The sequence below is a fragment of the Lissotriton vulgaris genome, chromosome 4_1 (genome assembly GCF_964263255.1).
Source record: "Lissotriton vulgaris chromosome 4_1, aLisVul1.2, whole genome shotgun sequence".
NCBI lineage: Eukaryota > Metazoa > Chordata > Amphibia > Caudata > Salamandridae > Lissotriton > Lissotriton vulgaris.
In genome coordinates, this window is record NC_141691.1 from 881,174,043 (window position 1) to 881,192,309 (window position 18,267).

The 18,267-nt window shown below is 42.9% G+C and overlaps 1 pseudogene; it reads right to left on the bottom strand.

Moving 5' to 3' along the window:
• Positions 1 to 1,966: 1,966 nt before the first annotated feature.
• Positions 1,967 to 18,267, bottom strand: part of LOC147722681 (uncharacterized) — a 33,182-nt pseudogene continuing 16,881 nt past the window's right edge.

The window sequence follows — 18,267 nt, forward strand, 5'->3', positions numbered from 1 at the left end:
CTTAAACACTAATGTAATATTGAGCTACAATATGGCTTTAGGCAGGGGAGAGGGACTTTGGACCAGCACATTAATTTACCTCCTCATTGTGAGCAAATACAGTAAGCCTGGGGGGAGGGGTGCCCTGCACATGGTTTTTATGGATCTTACCTCGGCATTTGATTGAGTTAATAGATCCAAGCTGTGGTCTTTCTTCTTGATCTGGGTATGGAATCTGAGTTAGTGGCCTCTTTACACAGCTCCCACTCCAATATCACTGACTCGCTGAGATATGATGAGAATGTCTTCTTGACTGCCTTCTGTGGGTAAAGACGACGTAAGGCAGGGTTGCATTTGCCCCCCCTGATATTTACCTTATACATTGTGTGCGCATTGCATATCTTTCGGCTTGGTTATGTAAACAAGTATAGACTTGTTCCCCAACCCTAGACCACTATGGCCAGAAGAAGGTGTAGGACCTAAAAAACTTGTTTTTATATTAGTGGCAATGCGAAAGAGAGTTACAGGAACTTTTTAAAACCACTGTCAAACAGTATATTTTGCTGAAAACATGCCCTCGGGGAAACCCCATTTGTCAAAAGTAAATAATGCCTACCACGTTTCCTACGGGCAAGGTTCAGGTTTAATACAATACACTGTTCCCAAAGGATTCCACAAGGTGGGAAGTCTAAAGCTGTGTTCTTGTGACAATGTTTCTAAGCAAGACACTATGCATTATATATTATGCATTATATATTTTCTTGTGATTTTTACCACACATTAAGGAGCAGATTCATTCTCTCGCTGGTAAGAAGTATCCAACTTGTATGGACGACAAGCTCTGCTGTCTTTACAATTGCTTTCCTCTGCTTTAGTCTGCTCTGGGGTTACAGGTTTATTGTCAAGTGCCATTAGACGCAGGAAAAAGTTATTCAATGTCTAGAGGGGGGTTTCTTTTTATCTATCAAGTGGGCGGTTTTAGCATTTTTATACATGCACTTTGATCATTTATGACATTTTTTTGGATAACCAAATGAAGAGTTAGGTTTTGGGATGGTTTTGTGATTGAGTTTGGGAAGTATCAAAAAACTCATTGTGACCCTACCTGCTGTGGATCCCTTATTTCGCTGTTGCTGGGTCCGTATTTGTCCCCCTCCCGCCGCCGCACCAACCACCCAGCGGCCGCCGAGAGGAGGGGGGCGTCTGGCACCGGAGGACAGCGGGGGCTAGAAAACTCCATTTCCCACCAGCCCCTGCGGCGAGAACAATGCGAGGAGAGCGAGCCAGGCGGCGCTTTAAAGAGGCGTCAGACCGGCAGAGCGGGGGAAGTATCAAAAAACTCATTGTGACCTTACCTGCTGTGGATCCCTTATTTCGCTGTTGCTGGGTCCGTATTTGTCCCCCTCATGCCGCCGCACCAACCACCCAGCGGCCGCCGAGAGGAGGGGGGCGTCTGGCACCGGAGGACAGCGGGGGCTAGAAAACTCCATTTCCCACCAGCCCCTGCGGCGATAACAACGCGAGGAGAGCGCGCCAGACGGCGCTTTAAAGAGGCGTCAGACCCGCGTCGCGGGAGTGCCCCGGGCTAAGCCCGGGCAAAGGGCGGGCCCTCTGTGGCCCTCCGGGGACCGAGGAGCCGGGGCCATACCCCTTTCATCCATCATTGCTCCTTGTTTGCTTGAGCTGATTAAAAACACGTGAGTGAGAACCTATTATTTACAAAGTTTCTTCTGTCTCCCACTTGAGCCTGGAACTATCCCCCATTATGTCCTCCAAACTGGTAACTATGGACAATTTCCTAATTAAAAAGGTTGCGCTAATTAATAGCAACAGAAGGACGTCTTTAGGATTGGAACATTCGCCTACAATTACTATCACACCTGAGCCCCCAGTCACTGCCACCGATATATCTTTGGCAAAGGAACCCCGCAGGCAAAGTCACTACTGTAATTGCTATGGTCCATGCGGGGCAGCATGATGGAGACTCTTATGTCCAAGCCCCTATAGGGTTGGGCATAGCTTCTTCAGAAATAAACGAGCCTGTAACAAAAGAATCCCCTAGAAGATTTAAGAAAGCCCGAGTGAGACGAAGGGGGAAGCAAAGGAAAACAAGCCATAACATTACACAAGGAGGGGGGAGTGAGTCTGGAACCTTACCTTTATTCTCAGAATTGAGATAATCCAACTTAGGGGGAAATGGGGATGCCACTTTGCCCACTCGCCTTAGAGATTCTGTGATGCTTATTGATTTGTCACAATCAGGGATCACAGACAATATTGATAGTTTTCCTGTTGATCCCATTACAATAAGTAAACATCTTTTGTCTAGTACACCAACTAGCTTATCATTATTGGATCCACCTATAGGGAATGATAGTGTTAGATTATCAGGTTCCCCAAAACTTCCGATTGAGTCATCTTCTAGGTCCTCTACTTCTCCCCTTACTACGAGAAACAGTAAAAAAAGGGGGGGGTGAGCCACTGGGTAATCGAGCACAGAAGATAAGGAAAGGGGCAGTTCATTCCCCACAGTCACAAACTGGTTAAACTCTAGTAAGTGAGGAGGCCACGATGGCCAAGATTGTAGAACTTATCAGGGGTGTGATGCAACCACTTCTGGATAAGACCATCATGATGTGCACACATCTAGATAAAATAGAGAAAAAGGTCGAACAGAATTCCCTCCTCTTACTTGACCTGGTAAAGGCACCAGGAAAAGTTAAGATGAACTCTACAGCAAAAACTAATCCACCTGCTAAATTTAAAGTAATAGCTTCCCCTCTAATACCAGCACCTATAACACCAGCACCTATAGCACTAGTACCTGTGCTAAAAAAGAAACCTGTGCAAGAGAGGGTAAGATCTGGTAGCCCTACGATCACGTTATTAACTCCCACAACACAATTGGCTACAACCCAACTGGTGGCTCCAGTAACTAAGGAGCAAACACCTAAACCAGGGGGACCTCAAAACCAAGGTGGTAGCAAGGACTTATTAACGACTAAGTCGAGTAATGGGAATGCTCCGGTTATTGTTCCTGAAAAGACGAGTCATATTATAGACTTACCCCCAGACTCTGCCCCTTATGTTATTGTAATGGCAGGGGTCCCAGAACTTCCTGCAGGTAAATGGGAAGATCATGGAGCATTACGGAACCAGGTTACCTTCTGGCTCCGAGATAACAGACCGTTACCTGCATCAGTCAATGGTGAAATTTTAAGTGTAAGGCGTGCCAATTGGGTGGGAGCCAGACCGAAGGATAGAAATGGTGACGTTATAATCATTAACTTTAAGGATTATAGGGCCGTGAGGCATATTGGGGATTGGTTCGATGCCAGTAGCAGCGATTCCATCTCCACACATCTCTTATCCTATTTCTATCCCTATGCACCGCCAAAAGGCTCTAATAAATGGGGTTGGGACAGGCAGCTATTTAAGAAGCCAATCCATCAACAACGGGGGTTTGGAAATGTAAGACCATGGGATAGGGTTGGTCTAAGGGGGGTACCACCAATGTTGGGTAGTTCTTCTTATGCAAATGCCCAAGATCCTCCTATTTACATGCAGAGGTCGGAGGTCTTTTATCCCAGAAATCAGCAACAAGTCTATCAATACCCCCCTCTTAGTAATCAATACCCTTCATATCTGGAGTCCAACCTCATTCAACCTCATTCAAGGTAGACCATGGAATAATAGAGAATTGCTTCCACACATGTACAATCTACCAATCCAAAATCGCTTCCAGATTTTTTCTGGTCTGGAGGGGGTAGATTGACAGCAAGCTCAGATACCCCAAGAAAATGTGGCTGGGAATAATCCCTCTCCCCCAGATCTTCAAGCTCGTACTAAGGGTGGGGTTCTCCCTAATAGTATTGAGGCCTCCATTGACTTAATCCAAGAATTGCCCACATTACATAAGACCTTCACTCCCGATAGATTGACACCATGTGACAGTGACATCTTGGAGCAGATGCAATCTATCGTAGGTGATAAAAATTGGAGTGGGGAACAGACAGGAAATGGCCCGATACAGGTAAAGAGTGACCCTTGTGCACTGTTGTTTTGGAATGTAGCAGGGTTGAGGCAAAAAATCACTAACCCAGCCTGGGAGTCTGTAATAAGTGGCCAGGATATAGTGGCCTTGCAAGAAACATGGACTCAGTACTCAATCCATGTAAATGGTTATAGAACCTTCTTTACCCCAGCTGTTGGAGGCCATTTTGGTAGAGCAAAGGGTGGTCTGACTACGTTTGTTTCAAACCAACTTAAAATCAAACAAGCTCACTGCTACTCATATTCTAGTTATTTTCAGCTCATATTTTAAGAAATTATAAAGGAGCTAAGGTGCTGATTATTAACTTCTACAATAATGTCCCGAGGGAAGAAATTGTGGTTGTGATGAAGCAGCTCAAGGAGGAAGTTCAGTTAGAGGTAGATAAAAATGACAGAGAACTGGTAATTTTATGGGGGGGGGGATTTTAATTGTTCACTATGTACCAAAGGGAGTCAGGGCCTATGTGGCCTAATGACAGAGAGAGATACGTATCTGACTCACTTCGATCATACTCTTATGGGGGACCTGCTTAACAAATTATTATTTATGTTTGATTTAGGGTTTGCTAATGAATCAGTCCTAAAACCCACACCCTTTGCTCCGACCTTTGTTGGTAGAGGCTTAGTGTCAACCATTGACTTTATTATCTCCTCCAGTAATCTTAATCATAGAGTGTTGGGGGTTACAAATATCCAAATGCCCATAAGTGACCATCTTCCCCAATGCCTTAAGGTAGCAGATTTGTTCCCAGACCCATCTACGGCCGCGCCTCTTGTTGAGACAGCGGTTGATGTTGTTATTGGGAGACAAAATGGGTACACACTCAAATGGAGCAAAGTAATCCCCGCAACCTTCTTTAAGGAACTCTGGGAGGCGTGCTCTAATAGTTTTAGGATCTGTTTGGGTGATAACTCTAATAATGATCAAATAATTGAGCACTTTGGTATAATAGCTACAAATATAAAAAGTAGCCTACGGGTGGAGGCGAAACGTAGAGGTAAGGGACCCAAGAGTTGGTTTGATAACGCATGTACCAGGGCGTTAAAAAATTTAAAACAGGCAGTACACAGAAGCCCCAGGGATATAGGTGAAATAAGAGCATGCAGGTCCGCATATAATCAGGCCCTGAAAGTAAGGAAAACTGTCCTAAATAAGGAGGCAATAGATTCCCTTTGCGAGGCCTCAAAAACTAAAGATCCCGCCGCATTTTGGAAAGTAATTAATACCCCTTTCCCTTACGAAACCCATACGGCGCGAATTGAGATCGCAATAAATGAGGATAATTGGGTAGATCATTTCTCCAACCTTTATAAGGCACAGGATGACATCCATAGTGGAGGTTCTCATATTAGTTTGGATTTACAACCAAGTTTTAACTTGGTTGTAACGCTTGATGAGGTACTGCTTGCCTTGAGATCCACCAAAGGCGGCAAGGCAGCTGGGCCTGATGGGATTCCTGCAGACCTATTTAAAGTCAATACTGAAATCTGGGGACCAATGTTGGTACAACTTTTTAATGCGGCTCTATCAAGGGGCCTGAAAGAATCCTGGTTTACCTCTGTCATTGTCCCGATTTACAAGAAGGGGACAGAAACAGTTGTACCTGTTACAGACCAATCTCCCTTCTTGATTCGTCAATAAAAATCCTGGGACGTATTGTGTTGGCAAGACTCCAAAGCTGGGCGGAGGAAAATGAAATCATGAGTGACTTGCAATTTGGTTTTCAAAAAGGGATTGGCACAATCGAGCAAGGCTTAAATTTAATGCTACTGCAACACAAATATATAAGGATAAAGTCGGAACGCTTGTATCTTACTTTTGTGGACCTTTCATCAGCGTTCGACTGCGTATCACACTCCAAATTGTGGGCAATAATGAAAGGTTTGGGAGTGGACAATACCATCATCTGTTTCCTGAGGGAACTCTATAGTGGAGCCACAGCTTCTGTTCGCTACGGTAGGGGGGGGCGAATGCTCCAGACAATTCAGTGTGGGCCGTGGAGTGCGGCAAGGTTGCGTATTGGCACCTTTTTTATTTCTTCTTTACATCAATGGGCTTGAACATCACCTGCTGCAGGAGTGCAGGGACATGCCCAGGGTGGGGAGGAGGGCAATCCCTGCGCTCATGTATGCGGATGATGCCGTGCTTATGGCACGTACTCCTCGGGCCCTGCAAAAACTAGTAGTTAGTTTTGAGAAATTTATGCTGAATCTAGACTTATTAGTAAACTGTAGTACAACTTTCACAATGAACTGTGGTCCAAAATCTGGTAAACCGATGAAACGGATGTTTTTAAACAATGTGCCATTGGATAACACCCCAACCTTCTCCTATTTGGGTATTTTATTCCATGAGTCAGGTTCTTGGACAAGCGCAATTAAGGCTAGAACCCTTTTATTTATGAAAACGATCATGGCCCTAAAGAATTTTGTTAGAAAACTGGGCAGGAAGCCGATAAAAGAAATGCTAACTATATATAAAGCTACATGCTTGTCTGTGGCTATGTATGGCTCAGGTTTGTGGGGGTATGCAAATGTTGATCCAATTCAGGTGGTGGAGAATACATTTTTGAGGGGAGTCCTTGCAGTTCCACAGTGTGCTGCCACATTTAATTGTCACGCTGAACTTGGCCAACCTTACATAACAGACATTATTAAAATTCAACCTATCCTACTGTGGCACAGGGTATGGACTACAAACGAATGCGTTATGAATCGAGCCCTGTTACAGGACACCCTCAGTTTGGATCACGTGGACAGAGCAGAATGGCTGGGATATGTAAAGTGTTTCCTGACTGAGATTGGATGCTATTCCTATTATTCTGACCCATCTTCAATGGATAGCATTTCTAGGAGTACACTAAAAACCCTTTGCCTGGACCACCTTGTGGATAAGAGGAAGAGAGTTGAAATCTTGAAACATTCAGTACATTCCCACCTCCTTACTCTCTGTGAGATTAACTCTGTACAGCCATATTTATCCTTGCCCATGACAAACTATGATCGCTTTCTTTTAACTCGCTTGAGATTCTGTATATTTTTTAGATTAGTGTCTTTTCCTAGCATGAACTCATGGAAGCGTATATTGCCCACTTGCTTGTGTGATGGTATGTCACAACAATCAGATATCCATATCCTTTTCTTCTGCAGATTTTATAGTGCCTCCCGTAGAAAAATTATTGTCCCTTTTTTAAAAGAAATGAATTTAACCAGATGCCGCCCAGCTTTTTTAGAAGTCCAGAAAATGGATACGGTTTTAACTGTTACTGTGGTTTTAAATTATTTAAAAAGTGTTTTTAAACTAAGGAAACAAATGGTAACTGATATGGTCTAAATTTTCTATTGATCTCCCTCACTGAACTCACAATTATGAGCTGTAATCACTGTAATCATTGTAATTTGTTTTTATGTCTGTCACTTTTATGGTTATTTGTTTTTAACCGAATAGTTTCTTGAACTGAACTGAACTGATTGAGTTTTGTGTTCTGTATTGACGCAAATGCTCTTTATATTAATGTTTGTTTATGAACGGACTGATGGTTGAAAGGAGGTCCCGAGTATCTCTTGTTAACATAGCGGACCCACATTTTGAGGTTTTTGTTGGGTTTCTGCGAGGTGACCCGCCCATGTTTATTTAATGTAACCATCATTTAAGCCGAGTTTTTTATTGAGATTAGTACAGTTTTAGTTTAACATGCCCCAATGTGAAATGTTTGATTAATAGAATGTATCGAATGCAAAAACCTTTTTTCCCAAGATCACATTTATTTGTGGTTTATATGTGCTTTTAAAGAGTAATTTTTTGGGGGGAGTTTTATATAGCGCCGAACTAGACCTGAGACATCTGGTATGAGACCGCTTTATATGAGCACCAGTTTCGTTACATGAGGACATATTCTTTTTTTGCTAGGCACAGGGAGATTAAGTGATTTGCCCAGAAAGACAAGATGTTGAGCGTGGTTGCCGAGACTCGAACCCAGTTTCCCAGCCTCGAGGTCGATCGCTCTAGCCCTAAGGCTACATCTGTCCCCAATTGGTTGAATAGAGAGTTAGTTAACTGATCTGAGTATGTATGAATGTATGTGTATTTGTGCATGTGTAATGTGAATAGGTGTGCATATATGTGCTTGTGAATGGGTGGGGGAGAGCATGTGCTTGGGAATGGGGTAGTATGAGCGTGGAATGAGCTTGTGAATGGATGAGTGTATATGTGCTCATGTGTGTGAAATGGATGGATGTGAGTATGTGTGTGCAGGTGTGCATATGAATGGATGGTTGTGAGTGTGTGTGTATGTGGATGAGTAGGAGTGACTGTGTTTATGTGCCACCTCAATACTACTACAGGTTAACAGCCTCCACTGCACCACCACATTGCATAATGCAGCACAAAAATACTGCAGCATAAAAAAACAACAGAACACACCGCCGCCACAAAAAATGACACAAATAAGCATAATCATTCTAGTCAGGGTGCACAGACATAATATCGACTCCAAAATACCGACTGGACATAATATCAAGTTTTAAATATAGACTGGACAAAATATCGACAGGACAGAATATAGATAACCAAAATATCGTTTTTAAGGTAAGTGATGTAATATCGACTGTTAAAAATATAGAAAGTTAAAATATCGAAGTATATAATATAGATAGTTAAAAATATCGATGTTTTAATAATATCTAATTTTTATAGTGTATTTTTATGTTATAATACGTGTGAAAGGTGTGTATTTATGTTATAATTAATTTTTATTAATGAATTTTGTTTTTATAATCATTGCGTAATTTAAGTTAGTAGCGGGTTGTGGGTTCATAGGGGAATTGGGTGGGAAGTAATTTAATTATATTTAATTAAATATGTAAATTTATTTATTGATAGTAAATTTAGATTAATTGTTAATTAATATTTGTTAATTAATTACATTTTAATTGGTAATTCATTTTAATTAATTGATTAATTGGTAATTATGTAAATTTTACTAATTTATTTTCTGTAGCGGGTTGTGAGTTTATAGGGGAATTGGGTGGGAAGTAATTAAATTATAATTAATTAAATATGTAAAATTATTTATTGGTATTTATTTAGAATTAATTATTGATTAATTATTTACGGGTAATTATAAAAATGTTATTTGCCAATTAATTAAATGTAATTGATTAATTGTAATTATGTTAATTTTAATTATGTATTTTCCGTAGCGGGTTGCGGGTTTATAGGGGAATAGGGTGGGAAGTAATTAATTAATAATTATTTAAATATTTAAATTTATTTAAATTTGAAATAATTGTAAAATATTTTTTAATTAATAAATAATTAATTGTTATTTTTTAATTAATTCGTATTAATAGGTGATCAATTGAAACAATTATTGTGAAATAGTAATTTTAATATATTAATTATTATATTATATACATTATTTTAATATTTTTTATTAATTATTAATAGATATTCATTTATACATTTTTAAGTATTATATGAAGTATTTATTTTCCCTAATGTTGTATTCTCTGAAGTGGGAATAGTAATTTTAACCCTTACGCTATCCACAGCTTTCCCTACTGTTGCACCCACTGGAGTGGGAATAGTAATTTTTACCCCTACGCTATCCATCGCTTTCCCTATTGTTGCACTCTTTGGAGTGGGAATAGTAATTTTAACCCCTACGCTATCCAACGCTTTCCCTACTGTAGCACCCACTGGAGTGGCAATAGTAATTTTAACCCCTACGCTATCTAACGCTTTCCCTCCTATTGCACCCACTGGAGTGTGAATAGTAATTTTAACCCCTACGCTATCCAATGCTTTCCCTACTGTTGCACCCACTGGAGTGGGAATAGTCATTTTAACCCCTACGCTATCCAACGCTTTCCCTACTGTTGCACCCACTGGAGTGGGAATAGTAATTTTAACCCCTACGCTATCCAACGCTTTCCCTACTGTTGCACCCACTGGAGTGGGAACAGTAATTTTTACCCTTACGCTATCCAACGCTTTCCCTACTGTTGCACCCACTGGAGTGGGAATAGTAATTTTTACGCCTACGTTATCCAACGCTTTCCCTACTGTTGCACCCACTGGAGTGGGAATAGTAAATTTTACCTCTACGCTATCCAACGTTTTCCGTACTGTTGCACCCACTGGAGTGGGAATAGTAATTTAAACCCCTACGCTATCCAACCCTTTCCCTACTGTTGCACTCTTTGCAGTGGGAATAGTAATTTTTACCCTTACGCTATCCAACGCTTTCCCTACTGTTGCACTCTTTGGAGTGGGAATAGTAATTTTTACCCTTACGCTATCCAACGCTTTCCCTACTGTTGCACTCTTTGGAGTGGGAATAGTAATTTTTACCCTTACGGTACCGAACGCTTTCCCTACTGTTGCACCCACTGGAGTGGGAATATAAATTTGTACCCCTATGCTATCCAACGCTTTCCCTACTGATGCACCCACTGGAGTGGGAATAGTAATTTTAACCCCTACGCTATCCAACCCTTTCCCTACTGTTGCACTCTTTGGAGTGGGAATAGTAATTTTTACCCTTACGCTATCCAACGCTTTCCCTACTGTTGCACTCTTTGGAGTGGGAATAGTAATTTTTACCCTTACGCTATCCAACGCTTTCCCTACTGTTGCACTCTTTGGAGTGGGAATAGTAATTTTTACCCTTACGCTATCCAACGCTTTCCCTACGCTTGCACTCTTTGGAGTGGGAATAGTATTTTTTACACTTCTGCTATCGTAATAATATTGGATATTATTTAATTATATTATGTTACTATACATATATGTTTTAACAAATATGATTGTAATTTTCTTTTATTAAATTCATTAATTATTTAATTATTATAAGTTAATTTAAGTATTTTTAAGTATATTTTAGTAATTACATTTTAATATTAATTTAATTTAACACTGTTTTTAATTAAGTCGATATTTTTATAAACTATATTTTTGTAAACAATATTTTGTACTCAATATTTTTTTTGTACTTACCTGTTTGTATATACAAACTCGATATTCTGTCTGTCGATATTATTTCAGTGATCCTCTAGTCAGACATTAAAATCTCAGGAAATTTGCTTTGATAACATAGCAGTAAAAGGTACTTGTGCCAGGCCCCACCCTAGCTTACCAGAGTGCACGTGAAATGGCGCCAGTCAAAAATGTTTTGTGATTCAGTTCAAGTAGAGTTATTTTAAGACACATCTCTGGCACGGTTTTGGGCTGATTAGTGTCTTGAATAGTTGACAAGGTGGATTAGCTGTCCTTTGCTACCGAGACCGTACTAGGTAGTTGGGTATAAACACAACTTTAAGGAGAGTGCTGCTTTGGGCAGCAACTGTAGGAGCATTTGTTGACCTCTACTAAGTACTGACAGAGCAAGCACTACAACACAATACAAAATAAAATAACAACACAATAAAAACTTAACCGGAAACAACCCAAAAAAATACTTAAAACAGAATCCATACAACACTAAACAGTACATCACAAAAATACCACAATTAAATAAAGTACCACAAAAATACAACAGAAAAACAAACAAAATAACACTCCCTACTACCAGACTCCCACCAGACCTTGATCACATCCCCCATCGGCCTATCTGGTAGCCCCGCTCCTTCTCTGGCTTGTTTTTACTCCCTCCCCCCGCCTCTTTCTGTTACCTCTTTCATCGTAGCCTATGTATGTATTCAAAACTGGTTTTCCCGAACGTTGAGACCTGAGCAACATGGCTGATGCCCGGTGGAGTTGCTAGACAGCTAGAGAGGAGGTTGGCCCTGGTTTCCCCCTTGGCCGTCACCTACCCAGCTGGACATCGGACACAGTTCTTCTTCGTCTGCCTTTTATGGCTCCTTCCTCCCCTCCTTTCCTACAAATTCTCTCATCCTCGTTGTTTGTTGGCTGTACCTTACTATGCTATTGTAACTGATGTAATTTGTAACGCAATGTTCCTCTTGTAGAGCGCTCTGTTACCTCTGGGTCTAGCCAGCGCTATATAAACCTTTTTGGATATACCTTGTTATGCAACAATCCTCTGGTTTTGTGTTCTGATACCTCCGGGTCTAGCCAGCGCTATATAACCTATCTCAAATCAAATAAACTAAAATCTGGTTTTCTTGAATGCTGAGACCTGAGCAACATGGCTGATGCCCGGTGGAGCTGCTAGACAGCTAGTGAGGAGATTGGCCCTGGTTTCCCCCTTGGCCGTCACCTACCCAGCCAGATATTGGACACAGTTCCTCCTAATCTCCCTGTTATAGGCTCCTTCCTCCCCTCCTTTCCTACATATTCTCTCTTCCTTGTGGTTTGTTGACTGTACCCTACTACGCTACTGTAACTGTTGTAATTTGTAACGCAATGTTTCTCTTGTATAGTGCTCTGATAACTCTGGGTCTAGCAGGCGCTATACAATTTTTTTTAGATATACCTTGTAATGCAACAATCCTCTGGATTTGCGCTCTGATACCTCCGAGTCTAGCCAGCGCTATATACCCTTTCTGAAATCAAATAAACTAAAATCTGGTTTTCCTGAATGCTGAGACCAGAGCAACAACGCTGATGCCCGGTGGAGCTGCTAGACAGCTAATGAGGAGATTGGCCCTGGCTTCCCCCTTGAAGGTCACCTACCCAGCTGGACATCGGACGCAGTTCTTCCTCCTCTCCCTGTTATGACTCCTTCCGCCCCCCCCTTTCCTACATATTCTCTCAACCTCGTGGTTTGTTGACTGTACCCTACTACGCTACTGTAACTGATGTAATTTGTAATGCAATGTATCTCTTGTATAGTGCTCTGATACCTCCGGGTCTAGCCAGCGCTATATAAACATTTTTAGATATACCTTGTAACGCAACAATCCTCTGGTTTTGCGCTCTGATAACTCCGGGTCTAGCCAGCGCTATATAACCTTCTCAAATCAAATAAAGTAAAATCTGTTTTTCCTGAATGCTGAGACCTTAGCAACATGGCTGATGCCCGGTGGAGCTGCTAGACAGCTAATGAGGAGATGGGCCCTGGTTTCCCTCTTGACCATCACCTACCCAGCCGGACATTGGGCACAGTTCCTCATAGTCTCCCCGCTATTATTCCTTCCTCCCCTCCCTCCTACAAATTTGTGAATCATTGTTTATGTGTACTATATCTTACTATGCTCTTGTATACGATGTAACTCTTAAAGCAACAATCCTAAATGTAAAGACCTCTTATACCCTCTTGGGTCTAGTTCGCGCTATATAAAACGTTATAAATAAAAATAAATAAATAAAAGATGCATCACAAATATTCATCAAACCCTTGACACACATTGCCAAACCCAGAAATCTACTTTCATAATACAATGGTAAAAGATGTTTGCACAAGGCATTGTCTTAGCTAAGCACCATGAACATGTAATAGCGCAAGTGAAAAATGTTTTGTGATATAGCCCTGTGCTCACTTTACATGTTCTGGTCCATAGATTCTTAAATGTGTTAAAGTTAAACAATTGCAAGGCATATTCAGAGTGTATGAAATGTTGGAACTGTCTTCCATGCTGGGTAAGGTAGCACACCGTGGCTGGCCAGTGATTCTTACCACCCCTCTGAATCTGTCAAACAAGTTGTTCGTTTTGGCCTCGGCTTCTGTACTAGATAGGCTAACAGAATGTTCTGAAAGGGGAAAGCTTTGATTGAGGATCACATGCAAAGCACTGTCATCATCTGTCTGATAGGCCATAAAGACATGGCAAAGTGCTGTACACTAATGGGCTTAATCATGAAAAAGTCCTGCAGTGTCTGTCATCTTGCTGCACTGCACTGCGTGACAGAGAAAGGGCAGGTATGTGCCGTATTTAAAGCAATTTGGAATATTCCTGTCTTTTCCCCTGCACTGGCGACCTTTTGCAGCCTAGCGCTACTGCAGGTACCCTTGCACAATGGTGCAAGGGTGCCTGAGTTGCAAGCAGGATTGGTTTTGTGCAGGAAGGGATGCCGTGCTGCTCAAGAACAATCCTAAGAGGCATATTCATCTTTCTATCTTTCTATGTGTGGTGCATAATGCAGCATACATAGAAAGAAGGAAATAACAAGGAGAAATAGAGATATTTATCCTTGTTACACCTCTACTGGGAAGGCATATCTTTTTGGCGCATTACCAGGTCTACCAGTCTTGGTAAATCTGGCAATGGGAGTTGCGTGGGAACACCCATGCAAAGCTCATTGGAATGCCTTCCCAGGTCAGAGTAAGTCAACGCAGCGTTTACACCGCATTGCCTTACTCCAGATTTATGGAGCAACTCACGGCCATGCACCGTGGCCATGCATGGCTTCATAAATCATATGTCACGCCACGCCCCCTCTCTGGCCACGCCCCCCTCGCCTCCCCACACTATAAAATGTGCCATTGGAGGAAGCGCAGCGGAAGAGCGCAGCGGGAGCGCCGTTTGCGCGCCGAAGGCGTGCCTAAGGCAAGCCCGTCTGCGCCCGTCCGCGACCGGCCTGCGACCAGCGCCAGCCATGCTGCCCGCGCCCACGCACACAAACAAAGGATAGTCTGGCCCAGTGCGGAGCTCCGGGCTCTGAATGCTGATACTATCTGTCAGGCGCCTGAACTCAATCTGGCGACTCTGGTTCTCCCTTCCCATTACCCACGCTGCCATAAGTCTCTAGGCACCGTCTCTTCTCTAACAACCTCACTTCCCAAAAAAGCTAGCAAGCCTTCTCGTAACACCTCCTCCACCCAACTTAGGATTGGATTACTTAACTGCAGATCTCTTCCCAAGCATGCTAATGATCTATGCTTGCTCATAACGGACTCACACTGGGACGCTTTATGCCTCACAGAGACATGGCTCAATGAAGACAACATGGCATCCATTTCGCTAGCAATCCCGCCAGGCTTTAAAATGAGCTTTTCCAATAGAAAGGAGGGCCGAAGAGGAGGTGGAGTGGCTTTCATTTACAACGAGAAATACACTCTGCTGTCCTCCACTCCCACCACACTCCCAAGCATTGAGGGGCTACGCTTTTGCCTCCAAATTACCCCCCAACTGTCTCTTACTGGCCTAGTTATTTATAGACCCCCGGACTGTCCGACATCAGCCCTGAGTGAGCTTATGGACTTTATAGTCCTAAACTCTCTAGACCACTCTTACTTTATCGTAGCCGGCGATTTTAATCTCCACGCCGACAATCCTGACTGCCCACAGGCTTCCCATCTTATCTCTACCCTGCAATCGGCCAATCTGATTCAAGCTATTGCAGGCCCCACGCATCGGGCAGGGCATATGCTCGATCTTTTCTTTTCTAACATACTTAACACAACAGCCTCCTCTCCGCTACCACTGCTCTGGACGGACCACTACTTAACTACCATGGCCATCTCAATCCCTCCCCAATCTCAGAGCACTGGAAAACGATCCTATGTGCGGAGAAAATGGGACAATCTAACAGCGGACAAACTGTGTCCAGCACTTCGCGCAACCCCTATACCCCTTACCACGGATGCAAACTCCGATGCTGCCTCTCTGAACGTGTGGATAAGCAAAACAGTGGACTCTATAGCGCCGGCCAGTACTGCCACATCACGCAGAGAATCTCCCTCTGCACCGTGGTTCACCCCTGAACTCAAGGCCGAAAAAAGTAAATGTAAAAAACTGGAACGCCTTTGGCGAGCTAACTATCGCGACTCAGCCAAATCCAGCTATAAAAAAGCCCTTCATGCTCTACACTTATCCATTAAAAAAGCCAAGAAAAACTTCTTCGAGGCCTCCATCCTACAGGCGGAACAATCAAGCAAAGAAGTATTCAAGATTGTTCAATCCTTTTTCAAGCCCAAAGCTATCGAGACGGATATCATCCCGTCGGTAAATCTCTGCGAATCCATTTCAGACTTTTTTGATACCAAAATTTTAAAAGTCTATGACACTTTCACGGACCCTGAGCCGACATTAATGGATGAGCTGAGAGTCTCCGAGTGCCCCATTACCCCTTTAAATCAATTTCAGACGATTACCCTCTCTGAGGCAGTAAAAGAAATACAAAAATGTAAATCGGGAGGCCCGGATGATCCCTGCCCACCTAAACTGTGGAAACTAATGTCGGAAGCAATTGCAGCTCCCCTCCTACACATATGGAACACGTCCATTGCTACAGGCACGTTTCCGGATTGTTGGAAACAGGCCACACTTCTCCCACTGAAAAAAAAACCCCAAGGTGCACCGGATGATCTGAACAATCTCCGACCCATCTCTCTCCTTGCAGCCCCCGGCAAAATGCTTGAAAAAATAATTCAGCGGCAGCTTAATAAATTTATTGAAGACAGCGGCGCCCTACATGAAACTCAGTCGGGCTTTAGGGCCAGCTTCAGCACCGAGACGGCCCTTATTGAGGTTGCCGAGTCTATCAGGTGGTCCTTAGATTCAGGGGCATCAGCAATGCTGGTGCTCCTGGATCTATCAGCTGCTTTTAATACTGTAGATCACAGCAGATTGCTGACCCGACTTAAGGACATAGGTATTGGAGACAAAGCTCTCAACTGGCTACTCTCCTACCTCACTAATCGCTCCCAGAAAGTGGCCTTGGGCCCCTTCTCTTCTGGACCAAAAAATCTCTGGTGTGGCGTCCCACAGGGGTCGGCACTCAGCCCCCTGCTGTTCAATGTCTATTTGGCCCCGCTTTTCACCTTGATTGCCAAATGGGGGGTCAAGGCAATTTCCTACGCGGACGACACGCAATTAGTCTTCCCATACACAGACACGTCCGAGGAAGCATTTAGCAAAATCAGGGGCTGTCTGATAGACGTGGCCAAATGGATGAATACCAACAAACTCAAAATGAACGCGAGCAAAACGGAGGTGCTATTCTTTGGAAACCCCAAACATCCCCCTCCGGATCTGTGGTGGCCAACGGAAATGGGCCCTGCCCCATCTCCCAGCTCCCATGCTAAAAATCTAGGAGTAAAATGGGATGAGAATTTGTCTTTCTTGCCGCATATACAACAGCTCACCGCGGGCTGCCTGCATAAACTCAAAAATTTGCGGAAATTTCTGCCTCTGCTACCAGTCGAGTGCCGGAAAACGGTTGTTCACGCAACAATCACTTCCCGACTCGATTACTCTAATGGCCTCTATCTTGGTCTACCTAAATATGCGGTGCAACGCCTACAAATCGTGCAGAATGCGGCTGCGAGATTAATAAAACGGATCCCTTTTAGGCAGCACATCTCTCCGCATCTGCACGAGCTGCATTGGCTACCAGTGGCAAGCAGAATTAAGTTCAAAGTGTTAACCCTGGCTTTTAGAGCACTAAAAGGCACGTGTCCAAATTATCTGAAACTCCGACTCCCCCGCTACCACCAAAAACGTGAGCTGCGCTCCAACTCCCTACTCAAGCTAACTGTACCGCGCGTAAGGAAAGCTAGACTTGGAGGCAGGTCCTTTTCGGCCGGCACGGCAAAACTTTGGAATACCCTGCCTCCTGCCATCCAATCCGCCACGTCAGAAGCAAGCTTTAGGAAACTCCTAAAAACCTGGCTTTTTATGCAATAATTCTGCCCCCCCCTCCTGACTACTTACTCTTGCTGTGGGACTCGCTAGCGCCGGGACACCTCCCCAGAGGTAGCTGTTCGCGCTCAATAAGTTTCTGTATTATTATTATTATTATTATATGTTACGGTTTGCGTCACTCTTGCAACAAATTGCGTTTTGAACAGGTGATGCAAACCGGATTGTACATAGCCCCAAAATATTTTAAACCTCAGTTGGGTTTCTGGCTGATTGTTAATCTGGATCTTTGCATGTTAAGTTAAAATAAAATAAATCACAATTCCGTATTTGGATAAAACAATAAAAATCACCACCCTTTCTCTGTAGAATATTATGATATCCACTCAACCTGTGCAGCAGCAACCCAGCTCACTCCATTAAAGAAAGGTGTTTTCTAAACAAACTCTTGAGAGATTTTATGGTCAACCATTTCTCCGTCAATGAACCATATTCACTATTAATTTGGCTAAATATCTGAAAAATAATACTACCACAGGAAAACCATATGCTGCAATAAATTTCTTAGGGCCCTATTCACAGAACTAAATTAAGACAACATTTTTCTACTTTTGGTATTCACAGAAGGCATTTAGTAGTAGTAAAGTTAGGATTTTGTCTTAAGTCTGTCTTACGCTTAAGCTTAAGCTGAACCCAGGGAAGACAGAGCTAATTCTGCCGGGCAGTAGTTCCATTCATTGGGGCCCG